Source organism: Bos indicus, chromosome 22, assembly GCF_029378745.1.
Source record: "Bos indicus isolate NIAB-ARS_2022 breed Sahiwal x Tharparkar chromosome 22, NIAB-ARS_B.indTharparkar_mat_pri_1.0, whole genome shotgun sequence".
In the NCBI taxonomy this organism is placed as follows: Eukaryota; Metazoa; Chordata; class Mammalia; order Artiodactyla; family Bovidae; genus Bos; species Bos indicus.
In genome coordinates, this window is record NC_091781.1 from 4,716,579 (window position 1) to 4,734,461 (window position 17,883).

Sequence of the window (17,883 nt, forward strand, 5' to 3'; positions counted from 1 at the left end):
AAACTCAACATATATTATTTCCTAAAATACTTCTTAAACTTTATAAAAAGATTATAAAAACAATTAAGATTTTGGTGCCATTATCGTATTTTTACAACATATGCTTCTCTTTTTAGATTCCTTGCTATAAATGATGATGAGATTTAGGCTATTATAATTCCTCTTCACAGCACTTAATTTTTGTTATGGGCATATGTCTGCACAGACTCGTGAGCTCTTGCAGTGAGAATTACATATGTATTTCATTCCGTGGCCATAATTCCCACTGTTCCTTAGCTCCATTTCTCTGTGAGTTTAATATTCACCAACAGTCTCTTTCCTTCATCTTCTGAATTTCCAAGTTCATTAAACTTTTTTTCTTAATGACTGGAAACTCACAAAGTACTTTTATTCCATAATGAATCATGAATACTGTGTGGCTTAGCTCTTGCATGTTTTAGGAACGTATATGACCTTTGTTGCATAACGACATAATTATACATAGTATTCATGACTTGCATTTTTTTCTTCTCAGACTTTCCTTCTGTATTCTAGTTTTGAATGTTGATGTTGAAAAGTTTACAGCCAGAACAACATCTCCTTGCTTGCTGTCTGAATGCCTGAAGAATTTTTTTCCATAAATTTTCAAAGCTTACATGAGTCCAAGTGTCAATCATTCTGAATCTAGTTTTTCTTCTAAAACAAATTGGTTTTTCTCAACTTACAAATCAAGCTGTCCTCACTTTTCAAGGGATTTGTTTGAAGGCCTTTCTTTTTCAATTATTATGTTCCTAACCTTATCAGGAACATTCAGGGGTAGCAATTTTCGCTGTGTTGAGATAGTTTCCCCACCTTATACGTTATTTTCTTTCTAGAATTGGTTTAATCATTCTGTCATTTTTTGTTTAATTATCTCAAGACTTATCCTATGTCAGCAATTCTAATGTTGATTATGTTTCTTGTGTTTTCTCTTACGTTCAATTTATTGTCTATAGTAGAACCATTTTTCTTCTCAATGAATTGCCTCGATTCTGCAACCTTCATTTTTATTTCTTTCCATGGTTTTGTCATCTAGTCTCTGTTGAATTCATGTTATTATTCTAAACCATAAAACCTTCATGGAAAATTTACTTCTTTGGATTTTTTCTTCTAGAATAATTTCTTATCCATTTATTCCTTTTTCTCTTTTTCTTTCTTTCTTCCATATTTCTGCTAAATACTTATAATGATGCTATTAGGCTACTTTTAATCTTCCATTTTAATGCAGGCTCTGTTCTCCATGTATTTTATTTTTTAGGAAGTGTGTTTGAATTTTCTTGGACCTCATTTATTCTTTATTAAGGCATGTTTATCTTCTCCTCTGATCTACAGCTTGAATGCTGAGTTTTAGTTTGGGTTCATATTCTGAAGATACAGGAATAAAAGAAGATCAGCTAGACCTAGTCTCCTTTAATGAAAAGTTACTAGTTTTATACCTAATAATAATGGAGGTAAAAGATCTCCTTGCCATGGTTAATAGTTATCTGAGGATTCAGATTATTCTGCAAACTGAGCATGGACTTCCAGAGGATGTCCATCAGAGTTCTCCATGCTTATCTGTTTTCTAATTTAATCCCACGTTTATCCAGTGGACTTTGCCACTTCCTTTGCATGCTGCATGTCATAATAAGAAAGAATGATGGGTATTGCCTCATCTTCTCCCTTGACTTCCAATCTTGGGACATCAGTGATAACTGTCAGGGTTTGTCTGGCCCTTAATACCATTTCTTTACAAATGATACTGAATCATTTGAGAATGTCTGTCTTTCCTTACCAAGACTCTTTGATATTTACAAAATACCTGTGACCATGGTTGAATTTTTACCTTCCTTTCTTTCTTCTTTAAAAATTTACTTTTAATTTCATTACATAGTTTTGGGTAAGGGGATTCTTGGATCTGACCTCAATCTGCCATAATTATCTATAAGCCCTCATCCATTAGGTTTTGATTCCTCCAGGGCTTTGTTGTCTTCATCACACCACCAGAGGTACTCAGCTTCCTCAGCTAATAATGAGACTTGTTTTTAAATTATCCATCTATATATGCGGGTGAAAACTAACTATAAAAGCCAATTATTTGTTGTTGTAACACCTGGCACAGGACTCTGGCACTCTAAGAGGATTGTTTATTGTGAGAGTAACAAAACTGCTGGCGATTTCAGTCTAAGAGCTTCAGAGGGCTCCAGAGCACTGGCAGTGAGCACTGCCCTTTTCTACAGACAGGAAATCAGATGCACAACTGCAGTATCTTGCTCAAGGTCAAACAGCTATAGAGGAAGTGTCGGAGCACCTGTTAGCACCATGACTGTGTCTTTTAAATGTGCCTTAGGCGAGAAATATTAAACAACAGTCACCCCACTGACTTCCTGATGGTTCTGAACCTGAGGCATGCAGAAGCCCGTGGCTTACCCAGGCTCTGAATTTCCAAGAGTAATCAGTCTCCCATGGATGCACAGAGTTGTGGGCATTTTCCCCTACTCATGTTGGTTAATACATTTCCTTCTTTCACTGTGGAATTATACCGGCTTAGAAGCTGCCAAGTTTGCGTCTCTTAAAAAATTCAGCACACACTTTCAGTCATAAAAGCAGAAACCCAACTGCTTCCTGCTGTAGTGAATTGTAAGAGCTGATTGAATCTACCCAAAGGAATCACTTTAAAAACTCAGCTTTGCTGCTCAGGGATGGAAAAGGGCAAGGGAGGATCTCGGGTCCTCTAAGGTGGTAGGGAGACAATAAGAAAAAGGAGTCTCTTCCCTCTTCATTCTGAGCTAGGAAACCCCGAGAACCAATGTCTCTCGATATTCCTCTAGTCCACTCCCTCCTTGGAGTCCTGACCCCAAATGAGCAGCTTATGAGAATGCTAGGAGCAGCTTGTGAGAATCCCCCTTATTACAGCAAACTTTCTTTAATCACATGAATCTTTTTGTTTTTTATTAATGAGACTTTAGGTCCCTTCACTGGGATAAGTAGAAAAGGCACTTTTAAAAAATGAATGAGGAACTTCCCTGGTGGTGCAGTGAATGGCTCAGACTCCACATTCACAGTACAGGAGGCCTAGGTTCCATCCCTTGGTCAGGGAACTAGGTACCACATGCCTTAACTAAGCATTGACATGCCTCAACTAAAGACTCCACGTGTCACAACTAATAAAAAGACCCTGCATGCTGCAACCAAGACCCAGTGCAGTCAAACAAATAATAAGCTAAAATAAATAAATGATCTAAACGATAAAAGAAATTATTCCTATGGAAGTGTCATATGCTCTTTATAAATAAAATTAAATCTGAAAAAAAAAGAATGGTGTAGTAGAAAGAATAATGTCCTCTCCAAAGATGTTCATATCCTAATCTTCAGAACTGGCGGCTATTTTACCTATATGGCAAAAAGAACTTTGCCAGATGTTATTAAATTAAGGATCTTGAGATGGGGAGATGATCCGAGATGATCCATGTGGGTCCAGTGTACATAAGGGTTACTACAAGGGAAAGGGGACCAGGAGGATGAGTGTCATAGAAGGAAATGTGAAAAGCAGAGGTCAGAGGGGTTTAAGGAGCTGCACTGACAGCTTCGAGAAGAGGAAGGGGCCATGAGCCGAGGGATACAGGCAGCCTCTAGATGCCAGCAAAGACGAAGAAATGTCCCCTCGAGCCTCCAGAGAGAACGCAGCCCAGCCAACACAGTTCAGAACCCTGACCTGAGCTGTTAGATGATAAAATAGTTGTGTTTCAAGTAACTCCTTTTGTATTAATTTGTTAGAATAGCAGAAGAATGGAAGAACTTTCCGATGTTATTAACTCAGGTAGGCATATGTGAAAGGAACACAAGTCAGCAGATTCAGTCTCGTCTCTTCCTCTGTCTCTGTGGTCTGTTAAATTATTTCACATTTCTGACCTCAGATGAAGATGCTATTGAATTGGTCACAATACTTCGGGTTGCAGGGCATAGAAAGAAATCTGATATATTCTGGATTAGGCAGAAAGGGACTTTTTAGTCTCATCTAATTTAAAGAGCAACAAAATCAGTATACATCCAGGTACAACTGGATTTGGGTAAACAAATGATATTAAACCTCTTTATTTGTGGCTTTCATGTTCCCCTGTTATGTCTTATCCTCAGGGGATCCCCAAATGGCCAATGCCACAGATGTTATTTACCATAAAGTCTGTTCTTTCGAATCATTTCTTTTTAGAACCTGCATATAAGGGATATCATACGATATTTCTCTTTTTCTGTCTGACACTTTAACAGTCTCTAGGCCCACCCATGTTGCTGCAAATGGTATTATTTCTTAATGGCTGAGTAATACTGCGTTGTGTGTGTGTACCACATCTTCTTTATCCATCCTTCTCTCCATGGACATTTAGGTTGCTTCCGTGTCTTGGCTACTGTAAACAGTGATGCAATGAACACTGGGGTGCGTGAATCCTTTCAGGTCATGTTTTCTGAACTTATGGTGAGCAGCGGGGAGTGGTGTGGGGAAGGGATACTTAGGGGGGTTGAGACGGCCGGTACACACTGCTGTATTTAAAATGGATAACCAACAAGGACCTACTGTACAGCACAGGGAACTCTGCTCAATGTTATAACGTGACAGCTTGGAATGGGGGTTGGGCAGTTTGGGGGTGAATGGATACATGTATGGCTGAGTCCCTTTGCTGTCCACTGGAAAGTATCACAACATTGTTAATCAGCCATATTCCAATATAAAATATTTTTTTTTCTTAAAAAAAAAAAAAGTTTGTTCTTGTCCTCTTACGTGTGACTGCAAAGATCAGATATCTCTAAAAATACTTTGTGCACAGAAGCGACCACTTGAGTATTAGCAATTTTTACTAAAATGCCCAACTGGAAATGGTACTAGTTGCCATCTAAAGCATCGTTTAACACTACAATCTGGTTATAAGAGTGGAATCATACCTACTGCAGCAAAAAGTCCTTGGGACATATTTACTACCATCAGGATTTTCAATTCTGATGATAACCTAGATTTAAGGCCCTTTGAATTTGAAAATATTCCTTCCAGCCCTAGAAACTCAATTCCCTCTTTAGCAGCAATTGCTGAGAGGCTTACCCTTAGTTTAGTAACTGAAGGGCATTGAGATCAAGCTAATTAGGTGATAGCAAGCAGATAACTAGAAGGATTTGTTTCAAATTTGTGACCCTGCCATTCCTGGAGGAAAAACTTCAACTCGATACAACTTCTGTCTCCAGTTTTTGTGCCACTTAATTTCGATGCCTACCATTTACAATAACTAGTGAGATTTTTAGAATTCTCACTTCAAAGAGAGCCATCTTCTAATTTATTGGTCTTCCCCATGACACATACGCCAACGTACTTATGTGTCCTGGTCAGGCTGGGGTCTAAGCTGCGTGCTGCTTTAGGGAAGTGTGGCAGAGGTAAAATGTTTCCGTTTGCTTCATTACCACGCAGAATAGTTTCTTTGAGGAAAGGAAAAACTGGGGCTTTTCTGAAAAAAATGTAGATGATACTGCTGTCCCTGTGTGGAAATGGATGCAGTGAGAGGCTGGGGAGGGTGCAGAGGAGAATCTGGAATAGCGGCTTAGGATGACACATCCCCTTGAACTTCACACAACCTGAACCCAATACGAACCAATGTATGTAATATTTTAAGAAAGCCCTGGCTCTTTCTCTTTTGAAACGCTGCTCTTCCTGCCACGGTGATCCATTTCCCTCCATAACCGATGTTAAACACTCAACTTCTCAACCCAAGGTTTTCTGGAATTCTAAACATCAAAAATGTCCCCTTCCTCCTAGCTCCTGGGAGCTGAAATCCAACCAGTTCTTAGAGATTGCCACCTGGTTGGAAAGCTGGCATAGTCAGCATATTTCATGCCGAAAGAACACATGCTTTTGTTGATTTGCACTTGAAAAATTCATACCAGTATCTACAACAATGCTTGTTCTGAAAGTTAAAAACTAGGAAAGCTATGAGGTTTTCCCAGGCCATTTCTTATCAAATCCATCTTAGTCTTACTTGCTGACAATGGGAACACAGATGCACAGGGTATTAATAGCACCACTGAAAGCAACCCCGGCTACTAAGTCCACACCACATCTGCCTTCATCACTTAGCTCGTAACAATAGATAAGAGCATCGCTGTCAGTGACAGCATTTCCTCACACAAAGAACAACCATCGGAAGCATTGATCTTCCTCATTTACTTGTTATGCATTTCAATCCCTCCATCAGTTCCTTCCGTCAGAGTAAAGATCTCTTCTCATTTTTGCCCCAGATCTAGGGCTTGTGATCTCTGCATCCTCAGATTCTGTGTTTCTAATTGTACCCTTCCCTACTGGGGACACTGGTCAGATGACTCCTAACACTGGCTGGGACTGACTACTGCTGGCACGAAAAGACTGTAAGGACTTCCCGGGTGGTACAGTAGTTGGGAATCCACCTGCCAACGCAAGGGTCATGGATTCGATCCCTGGTCTGGGAAGATCCCACGTGCTGCAGGGCAACTGAGTCCATGTGCCGCGACCACTGGAGCCTGCGCTCCAGAGCCCGTGCTCTGCAACCAGAGAAGCCCTGCAATGAGAAGCCCATGCCCCGCAGCTCGAGAGCAGCCTCTGCTCACAAGAACTAGAGGAAGCCCGCGACGACAACGAAGATCCAGCGCAGTCAAAATAGGTCAATGAATTAGAAGAACTGTACGAAAAAGGTCTTAATGACCCCGATAACCATGATGGTGTGATCACTCACCTAGAGCCAGACATCCTGGAATGTAAAGTCCAGTGGGCCTAAGAAGCATTACCACAAACAAAGCTAGTGGAGGTGATGGAATTCCAGCTGAGCTATTTCAAATCCTAAAAGACGATGCTGTGAAAGTGCTGCACTCAATATGCCAACAAATGTGGAAAACTCAGCAGTGGCCACAGGACTGGAAAAGTTCAGTTTTCATTCCAATCCCAAAGAAAGGCAATGCCAAAGAATGCTCAAACTACCACACAACTGCAGTCATCTCAGATGCTAGCAAAGTAATGCTCAAAATCCTTCAAGCTAGGCTTCGACAGTATGTGAACCAAGAACTTTCAGACATTCAAGCTGGTTTTAGAAAAGGCAGAGGAACCAGAGATCAAATTGCCAACATCTGCTGGATTATAGAAAAAGCAAGGGAATTCCAGAAAAAAATCTACTTTTGCTTCATTGACCAGGCTAAAGCCTTTGACTATATGGATCACAACAACCTGGAAAATTCTTCAAGAGATGGAATACCAGACCACTTTATCTGCCTCCTGAGAAACCTGTATGCAGGTGAAGAAGCAACAGTTAGAACTGCACAGGAAACAGCAGACTGGTTCCAAACTGGGAGAGGAGTCCGTTGAGGCTGGATATTGTCACCCTGCTTATTTAACTTATGTGCAGAGTACATCATGTGAAATGCCTGGCTGGATGAAGCTCAAGCTGGAACCAAGACTGCCAGGAGAAATATCAATAACCTCAAATATTCAGATAACATCACCCTAATGGCAAAAAGTGAAGAGGAACTAAACAGCCTCTTAATGGAGGTGAAAGAGAAGTGTGAAAAAGCTGGCTTAAAACTCAACGTTCAAAAAATGAAGACCATGACCATCCAGTCCCATCTCTTCATGGTAAATAGATGGGGAAACAATGGAAACAGTGACAGACTTCATTTTCTTAGGCTCCAAAAATCACTGAGGACAGCAAATACAGCCATGAAATTAAAAGACGCTTGCTTTATGACAAACTTAGAGAGCATACGAAAAAGCAGAGACATCACTTTTCCAACCAAGGTCCATAGTCAAAACTACGGTTTTCCCAGTAGTCACATACTGATATGAGAGTTGGACCATAAAGGCTAAGTGCTGAAGAACTGATGCTTTCAAACTGTGATGCTTGGAGAAGACTCTTCAAAGTCCCTTGGACTGCAAGGAGATCAAACCAATCAATCTTAAAGGAAATTAACCCTGAATATTCATTGGAAGGACTGATGCTGAAGCTGAAGCTCCAGTTAATTTGGCCACATGATGCAAAGAGCCAACTCATTGGAAAAAGCCCCTGATGCTGGGAAAGATTGAGGGCAGGAAGAGAAGGGGCATCACCTCTCCTAGCTTTGTTGAGATGGTTGGATGGTATCATCCACTCAATGGACATGAGTTTGAGCAAACTCCAGGAGAGAGTGTACAGTACAGGGAAAACTGGTATGCTGCAGTCCATAGGGTTGCAAAGAGTCAGATATGACTGAGTAACTGAACAAAGACAAATTAATAAAAAGACTGGAAGTCTGTCAAATCTCGTCCTTGCTCAGGACCTTGGTGGCTGTCGTGTTCCCCACCCACCGCCCCCACCATCTAGGTGAGCTCAGAGTGAGACGCTCCCCTTTTTTTTTTTTTTAAAGAAACGTTCCTTATCCCAGTAGAGTATTTGAATCACCTTGGCAGTTAAAAACAAGACATCAAACAGCAGCAGCAATAAAAACAATAAAACCCTAACTAGGAGACATCCTGAATCAGTTTAGTCGGAATCTTGGAGGCTGAGACCATGGCTACAGAAAACCGCTGTTCTACAGTTATAAATAGTCATAGTGCCCCAGTCTCAATGTCTTTTCAAATACTGGGCTATCTACTGAGATGAAGAAGCAGAGTCAATCTGCAAAACCCCAGCATGGCATCATAAAGCAGTGGTTTGCCACCAGATTTGGCTGCAGACTTGTAGCAACGTCTGAGGATATCTCTGGTTGTCACAGAGGGGCAGGAGGTGCTAACAGCACCTAGAGGGTAGAGGACAAAGATGCTACGCAGGCTCCAATGCACATGACGGCCTCCTACAATGAAGACTTTTCTAGCCCAAACTACGCATAGTCCTAATGTTGAGAAAGCCTGCCCTAAAGAAAGGTAACTTTCTCCTTTTGCCAGGACTCTGTATATAAGATCTACTGAACTGAAATTCAAAGTTCCCTAAAGGTCAAAGACTTACTTTCTCCATTTCTCTCTAAGGTGATTATTAAGGTATGCTCTGATTCCTTTACATCATGTTCATATTCCACTTTGGGGCTTCCCTGGTGGCTCAACAGTAAAGAATCCGCCTACAATGCAGGAGACCCAGGTTTGATCCCTGGGTTAGGAAGATCCCCTGGAGGAAGAAACGGCAACTCACTCTAGTATTCTTGACTGGAAAATCCCATGGACAGAGCAGCCTGGTGGACCACAGTCCACGGGGCCACAAAGAGTCAGATACGACTTAGCATGAACGCATATTCTGTTTTACTCCAAGAGAAGGTATTTTTAGGGAAGGTGGGCACAATCTAGATTTCTTTGAATTTACTCTTCAGTTGGTTAATGAGAAATTAACCAAAATTCTGTTTCTCTCCGAACACCATTACAAAGAGAGGGGTAAGGAGAAGGCAGCCTTCACTCTACTAATAAAAAGGACAAACATAAGTCACTCCACTTCTTCCTGCCTTGAATGCAGACATCTGTCTAACACGTGGGCAGCCACCTAATGCTGAAATCTGATGGTGAGGCTGAGTGAGTGACAACCGTCAGCACTGGAACTTTCAAGTCACTGAACCTGCGCGAGCAGCTGCCGGCATCTAACCTGTTTGCCATGTGAGAAAGAGAAACCCCTTGTAGCTTAAGTTAATAAAAGTTTTCAATCACATGGAGCTATGAACATCCTTGACTGTGACACAGTGTGTCTGGTAAGAAAGCAGAGAAACATCTTAAAATGAAATCACCTAAATGGAACTTTTCACCACTGAGTTGAAAAATAATCACCATTTTTCTCTTTTGCAATATAAACACTTACTATCTGCATATGTGATACTTTCCCCAGGTGCATGAGGCAAGGAAGATGGAAAGTCAGGTTGCTCTGGTTTTTCACTTGTGTTTGGGAACAAATATAGAAAAATGATTCTCCATAGAGAAGAAAAAGCCAGGATTCAAATTTCCAGGGCCAACTTTTCTCTGTGCCCAGGGCCCCAGTCCCTGAAGCTGGACTCCCCACTCAGGTTTCATAAGCCCAGATGTCTGATTTTGAAAAGCTGCTTTGTGTTGGAAGAGTGGAGCTATGTGTGATAGTACGTTAATGCGTCTAATGGTTTTACGTGTCTTCATTTAGAACACAAGAATTTACCAAAAAAGAAATATAATAATGAAAGAATACATCTTAAGGAGTTGTGGCTTAGCATAAGACAGCTGGGTTAAGCATTAAAAATGTTCATATTCTTCTACATTATTATGATTCCAGACTGTGATTATATATTTGTCATTATATATAAAAAGTCCGCTTACAAGCAAAGAACACTTAGCACTGGAGTAGAACAGACTTGAAATTGAATCCTGGGTCCACCATCTGTTGTGGTAGGGGTACCTGCAGCTAGCTACTGATTACTTATTCAGATTATAACTTTGGACAAGTCATTTAGTCTATCTGAATCTCAGTGTTCTCCCCTGGAAGGGAAATGATTAATACCTGTCATCCAGGTTGTGGGAAGAAAGTAAGAAATACCACTGATCTACCGTATCAGCTCTTACAATTATCAGCCAGCACATGACAGATCAGCAGCCTCCCTCCCTGCCCGAGCCTCTGCAGGAACTTCCCACGGAGTCCCTCTGATAACCTGACCCGCTGAGATGTTCGGTTCACACCCTGCAACATTCCTGAGCAACTGCTCAAGCCATTTGGACCGAGTTCAATTTAATAAACAGACAGATTCATCTGAGTGAAGATGATCTGTGTTGCCCTCTCTCCAGGGCTCTTGTGGTTGGCAAGGCTGAAAGTCAGAGGTGGACCAGAGGTCAGAATTATTCCCGTTTGGAAGTCAGAGTCGCAGATCCACTAGAGTAGGAGTCCAAGCCTTCCCTGAAGAGCCCTTTTTGCAGTGACACAGAGAGGAAAACCAGATGTGGATTCATCCTCTCCCTGCACTGCTAGATCTCATGCTCCTCTGTAGATTAAAGATTTACACAGGCTCCCTCTCTGTTAGTTTACTGATCTTGAATAAAGGAATTCTAGACAAGTTCTTTATTCGGTACAACTTGTCCAAGAGGTATGCAGTATGTCATAAAAGGGTGTCTGCCAGATTGTTTCACTGATTTTTAAACCAAGCTGACTTCTTATTCTGACAACCACAGAATAAGAGTTTCCAAAGCTTGAAACCTAACCTAGTGAATATGAAATGCAAGAGTCAGGTAAATTACAAAGACAGATGATAGATTTCAGTGACTGGGAAAACTGAGGCTTGGGGATTTGCCTCAGTCCAGAACTTACCCTGAATGAGCTAAGGTTCTCCTGAGATCATGTGACTTGGGTCAGACCCCAATAATAACTTAGGATCTGCTATTAAATGTCATGGTACCCTGGAGGTCACACTGCATTTCTAAGTCTTTGCTACCCCATCTGTCATATTAGTTTATTTGGATTCAGATATTACCAATTTAGACGCTACCAGATCTAAACATTGTAAGCCTTTGATTAAAAGCTGTAGCTTTGCCAGATGTAAATTATTATGTATAAAATGGATAAACAAGGTCTGACTGTATAGCACAGGGAGCTATTATATTCAATATTCTATGATAAATTATAATAGAAAAGAATATTTTAAAAAGAATGGATAGGACTTCCCTGACATGCCAATGATTAAGACTCTGCACTTCCACTGCAGGGAGCACGAGTTCAATCCCTGGTCAGGGAACTAAGATCCCACATGCCGCAGTGTGGCCAAAAAACCCACAATGTACATGTGTGTGTGTGTGTGTATACATATATATATATGTATGTATGTGTCTGTGTGTGTGTATAACTGAATTCTTTGCTGTACAGCAGAAATTAACATAACATTGTAAATAGCCTATATTGCAATTAAAAAAAAATTTTAATGGTAGTTTTGCAAAGTTGCGTGGATGGTGATAATTAAATAGTTGTAACACTTCCTGATCTCCATCATGCCGTGTATGGAATCAGCTCTGTGTTCTGGGGCTGGAATACTGCCGTTTCAGTATTACACAGACTTCTCTTTCAGTACACACATGATGGGATAAAAGTCAAACTTGCATAAAACGCTCTTCTGATACGGAGGAGTGAGAAACGTCTTCATCACAGATTCATTTGCAAGCAGCTAACATATATTATTGATCCTTGGAGTTTATAAAAATTGGAGCCTATTAGGCTATTTCACTAGGCCCTTTTATCTCAAGTTGAAAAAATACAGAGGTATAGATATTCTAGTACCGTACAAAGAGCAGAAAAGTGACTGCAGTTAAATTGCACAGACCTGCAGCGCCACCTGTTGGCTGCTCTGTTAATCACTGCTGCTGCTGCTAAGTCACTTCAGTCGTGTCCAATTCTGTACGACCCCATGGACTGTAGCCCACCAGGCTCCTCTGACCATGGAATTGTCAAAGCAAGAATAGTGGAGAGGGTAGCTATTCCCTTCTCTAGGGGCTCTTCCTGACCCAGGAATCGAACCTGCATCTCCTGCACTTCAGGTGGATTCTTTACCGTCTGAGCCACCAGGGAAGCCCCCAAAACAGAGCTGATCTCCAAAATACTGTACAAAACAAGGGGGCAGGTTAAGTGAAGGTCAAATGCAAGTTAAACTCTTAGTTTCAAAGAAGATGCATGTCCTTGGAAAACGAGTGGTGCGTGTTAATTCTAGATGGCCATGTGGTAACAACTGATTTTCATTCACTATTTTTGATGAAGCACGAAGGAGAAAAATGAAGACACGGAATGATAAGGTTTCAGAACTGGATAAGTCTTTAAATAATAGCATAATCTATTTGTTATGGATATGAAAAAACCAAGGTTCTAGGACACTATATATTTCAGAGCTTCAGAGCTCAGCAGTGTGGGTACCAGGACCAGAACACACTTCTTCAGATGTTTAGTTCTTTCTTGATGACTTTGAGAAATTTCATTTTCATAACCCAAGTCCACTTTTATTTAATACTATGTTACTTCATTTAACACTATGTTACTACTTTGTAATAACAAAATAATCCTAATTTCTTTCTCCAGTCTCATCATCGCTGTCATTTATATCACTTATACATAAACATACATACAGTGTGGACAAATTATTTTCAGATCAGTTCAGTCGCTCAGTCGTGTCCGACTCTTTGCGACCCCATGAATCGCAGCACGCCAGGCCTCCCTGTCCATCACCAACTCCTGGAGTTCACTGAGACTCATGTCCATCGAGTCAGTGATGCCATCCAGCCATCTCATCCTCTGTCGTCCCCTTCTCCTCCTGCCCCCAATCCCTCCCAGCATCAGAGTTTTTTCCAATGAGTCAACTCTTTGCATGAGGTGGCCAAAGTACTGGAGTTTCAGCTTTAGCATCATTCCTTCCAAAGAAATCCCAGGGCTGATCTCCTTCAGAATGGACTGGTTGGCTCTCCTTACAGTCCAAGGGACTCTCAAGAGTCTTCTCCAACACCACAGTTCAAAAGCATCAATTCTTCGGTGCTCAGCCTTCTTCACAGTCCAACTCTCACATCCATACATGACCACAGGAAAAACCATAGCCTTGACTGGATGAACCTTTGTTGGCAAAGTAATGTCTCTGCTTTTGAATATGCTATCTAGGTTGGTCATAACTTTCCTTCCAAGGAGTAAGCGTCTTTTAATTTCATGGCTGCAGTCACCATCTGTAGTGATTTTGGAGCCCAGAAAAAGTCTGACCCTGTTTCCACTGTTTCCCCATCTATTTCCCATGAAGTGGTGGGACCAGATGCCATTTTAGATCAACTGAAAAAAAGCAAAAAGTGTTAATTTTACCTTTAAAGGTAAAGGTAAAATTACCTTTTACAGCAACACAAGAGAAGACTCTATACACAGACATCACCAGATGGTCAACACCAAAATCAGATTGACTATATTCTTTGCAGCCGAAAATGGAGAAGCTCTATACAGTCAGCAAAAACAAGACCGGGAGCTGACTGTGGCTCAGATCATGAACTCCTTATTGCCAAATTCAGACTTAAATTGAACAAAGTAGGGAAAACCACTAGACCATTCAGGTATGACCTAAATCAAATCCCTTATGACTACACAGAGGAAGTGAGAAATAGATTTTAAGGGATTATATCTGATAGACAGAGTGCCTGATGAACTATGGATGGAGGTTCATAACATTGTACAGGAGACAGGGATCAAGACCATTCCCAAGAAGAAGAAATGCAAAAAAGCAAAATGGCTGTCTGGGGAGGCCTTACAAATAGTTGTGAAAAGAAGAGAAGCGAAAAGCAAAGGAGAAAAGGAAAGACATACCCATTTGAAAGCAGAGTTCCAAAGAATAGCAAGGAGAGATAAGAAAGCCTTCCTCAGTGATCAGTGCAAAGAAATAGAGGAAAACAACAGAATGGGAAAGACTAGAGATCTCTTCAAGAAAATTAGAGATACCAAGGGAACATTTCATGCAAATATGGGCTCAATAAAGGACAGAAATGGTATGGACCTAACAGAAGCAGAAGATATTAAGAAGAGGTGGCAAGAATACACAGAAGAACTGTACAAAAAAGATCTTCACAACCCAGATAATCACGATGGAATGATCACTCACCTAGAGCCAGACATTCTGGAATGTGAAGTCAAGTGGGCCTTAGGAAGCATCACTATGAACAAAGCTAGTGGAGGTGATGGAATTCCAGTGGAGCTATTTCAAATCCTGAAAGATGATGCTGTGAAAGTCCTGCACTCAATATGCCAGCAAATTAGGAAAACTCAGCAGTGGCCACAGGATTGGAAAAGGTTGGTTTTCATTCCAATTCCAAAGAAAGGCAATGCCAGAGAAACTACTGCACAATTGCACTCATCTCACACGCTAATAAAGTAATGCTCAAAATTCTCTAAGTGGGGCTTCAACAGTATATGAACCGTGAACTTCCAGATGTTCAAGCTGGTTTTAGAAAAGGCAGAGGAAGCAGAGATCAAATTGTCAACATCCATTGGATCATTGAAAAAGCAAGAGAGTTCCAGAAAAACATCTACTCCTGCTTTATTGACTATGCCAAAGCCTTTGACTGTGTGGATCACAATAAACTGTGGAAAATTCTTCAAGAGATGGGAATACCAGACCACCTGACCTGCCTCCCAAGAAATCTGTATGCAGCTCAGGAAGCAATAGTTAGAACTGGACATAGAACAATAGACTGGTTCCAAATAGGGAAAGGAATATGTCATGGCTATATATTGTCACCCTGCTTATTTAACTTATACACAGAGTACAACATGAGAAACGCTGGGCTGGAAGAAGCACAAGCTGGAATCGAAATATCAATATCAGATATGCAGATGACACCATACTTATAGCATAAAGGGAAGAACTAAAGAGCCTGTTGATGAAAGTGAAAGAGGAGAGTGAAAAAGTTGGCTTAAAGCTCAACATTCAGAAAACTAAGGTCATGGCATCTGGTCCCATCACTTCACAGTAGATAGATGGGGAAACTGTGGAAACAGTGAGAGACTTTATTTTTTTGTGCTCCAAAATCACTGCAGATGGTGACTGCAGCCATGAAATTAAAAGATGCTTAGTCCTTGGAAGGAAAGTTATGACCAACCTAGATAGCATATTAAAAAGCAAAGACATTACTTTGCTAACAAAGGTCCGTCTAGTCGAAGCTATGGGTTTTCCAGTGGTCATGTATGGATGTGAGAGTTGGACTATAAAGAAAGCTGAGCACTGAAGAATTGATGCTTTTGAACTGTGGTGCTGGAGAAGACTCTTGAGAGTCCCTTGGGCTGCAAGGAGATCCAACCAGTCCATCCTAAAGGAAATTAGTCTTGAATATTCACTGGAAGGACTGATGTTGAAGCTGGAAACTCCAATACTTTGGCCACCTGATGCAAAGAGTGACTCATTTGGAAAGACCCTGATCCTGGGAAAGATTGAGGGCAGGAGGAGAAGGGGACGACACAGGATGAATAGTTGGATGTCATCACCGACTCAATGGACATGAGTTTGAGTAAACTCCAGGAGTTGGTGATACACAGGGAGGCCTGGCGTGCTGCAGTCCATGAGGTCACAAAGAGTCAGACATGACTGAGTGACTGAACTGAACTGACCTTATCTTTAAAAAAAGAAAATTCATTTTCAGAAATCTTTATAGTCTCTATTTTTAACAGTATTCTATTGAGAACCAGAGGCATCTCACAATATTACTTAAATTCACACCATTCACGAAGCAATCTGGAGAAGGCAATGGCACCCCACTCCAGTACTCCTGCCTGGAAAATCCCATGGATGGAAGAGCCTGGTAGGCTGCAGTCCATGGGGTCACTAGGAGTCAGACACGACTGAGCGACTTCAATTTCACTTTTCACTTTCATGCATTGGAGAAGGAAACGGCAACCCACTCCAGTGTTCTTGCCTGGAGAATCCCAGGGACAGGGGAGCCTGCTGGGTTGCCGTCTCTGGGGTCACACAGAGTTGGACACGACTGAAGCGACTTAGCAGCAGCAGGAAGCAATCTCCACAATAACCTATATCTAGCTGCCAGTCAAAAACATTCACTATGTGTTACAATGCCTAAAGAATCAAAACTTGCCAAAGGACAACTTTCCTTCTCATCCTTCACCTCAGCAATTCATTCATTTTTTCCCCCACTGAGTTTATGGTACCCAAAAAGGGACTATAATTACCTTGAAACATACATGACTTGCAGGTTGTGGTTCCCTACGATGCTAATGGCTCACTGGAGACAGCCAAGTGCAATGAACAACAGCACTCCTATGGCAACTACATCTCCAGGCTCATCCAAAAGGAATGGAAACTCAATTGACAAATGGGTCATCAAAGCATAGACAAGGTGTGTCAGAGAGAAATGTTAGTGAATGCCACCCTTGGTGATTGAAGACCAGTAAGGTCTCATAAGTGCCATTCAGGACACAATTCAAGAAATATCTACAAAGATCCATAGTTTTTAGAACTACGCAGTGTTCCAAATGTAAAGAAACTTACCTCTATTTTTTGATTCAGTAAATAATTAGCAATTAATTAATTTGGGCTTCTCTGGTGGTTCAGATGATAAAGAGCCTACCAGAAATTCAGGAATCCCAGGTTTGATACCAGGGTTTGGAGGATCCCCTGGAGAAGGGAATTGCTACTCACTGCAATATTCTTAGCTAGAGAACTCCATGGACAGGGGAGCCATGCAGGCTACAGTCCATGGGGTTGCAAAGAGTCAGACACAACCGAGTGACTAACATTAAGAGAAATAATACTTAGGCTCCCTTCCTGAGAGCACCAGCAGGGAAGAGACCTTGGGAGGTGAGGTCTTGCTTCCTGATCAGTTTTGAGGGTACAGTATGACAAGGAGGGAAGCTTTAGGGAGGAGAGGAAAGCAGATCACATCAAATCAGATCAGATGAAGGCTGCCTTAGGGCCTGCAACGTGGCCTTAAGGACTTGATACATTGGAGATGTGTATGGATCCTCAAGCTAATTCCCCAAATTCAGTCCACGGCCCAAATCAGAAGGCTGAGGGCTGTCCATTATCTTCCCTCCCTTTCAGCCTTTATCATTTGCATCACTTCCACACTACATGTCTCCTCCCCTTCCATTCGCACCGCTCTGGGGCATGTTTGACCTACTGCCCTCAACTCTCTCCAAGCTAACCCCCTTCCTTTCAATGCCATTTTCCATGCTGCCACCACCTAATCCTTCTGAAATGCAATCAATCTTGTCCTGTCCTTGCTTGAAGCCATTGGGCAGGGACAGATTTCAAGCTTCTTCATGCCATATATAAGACTTCCCGATTTGGCTCAGAATTCCTATTCAACCTTACTTCCTTGCTCAACACTTTTAATTTCCCCTAAAATTCACCTCCCTTTTTCCACACACTTGTCTGACTATGGCCTGTCCGTCTTCCAGTCTGTCA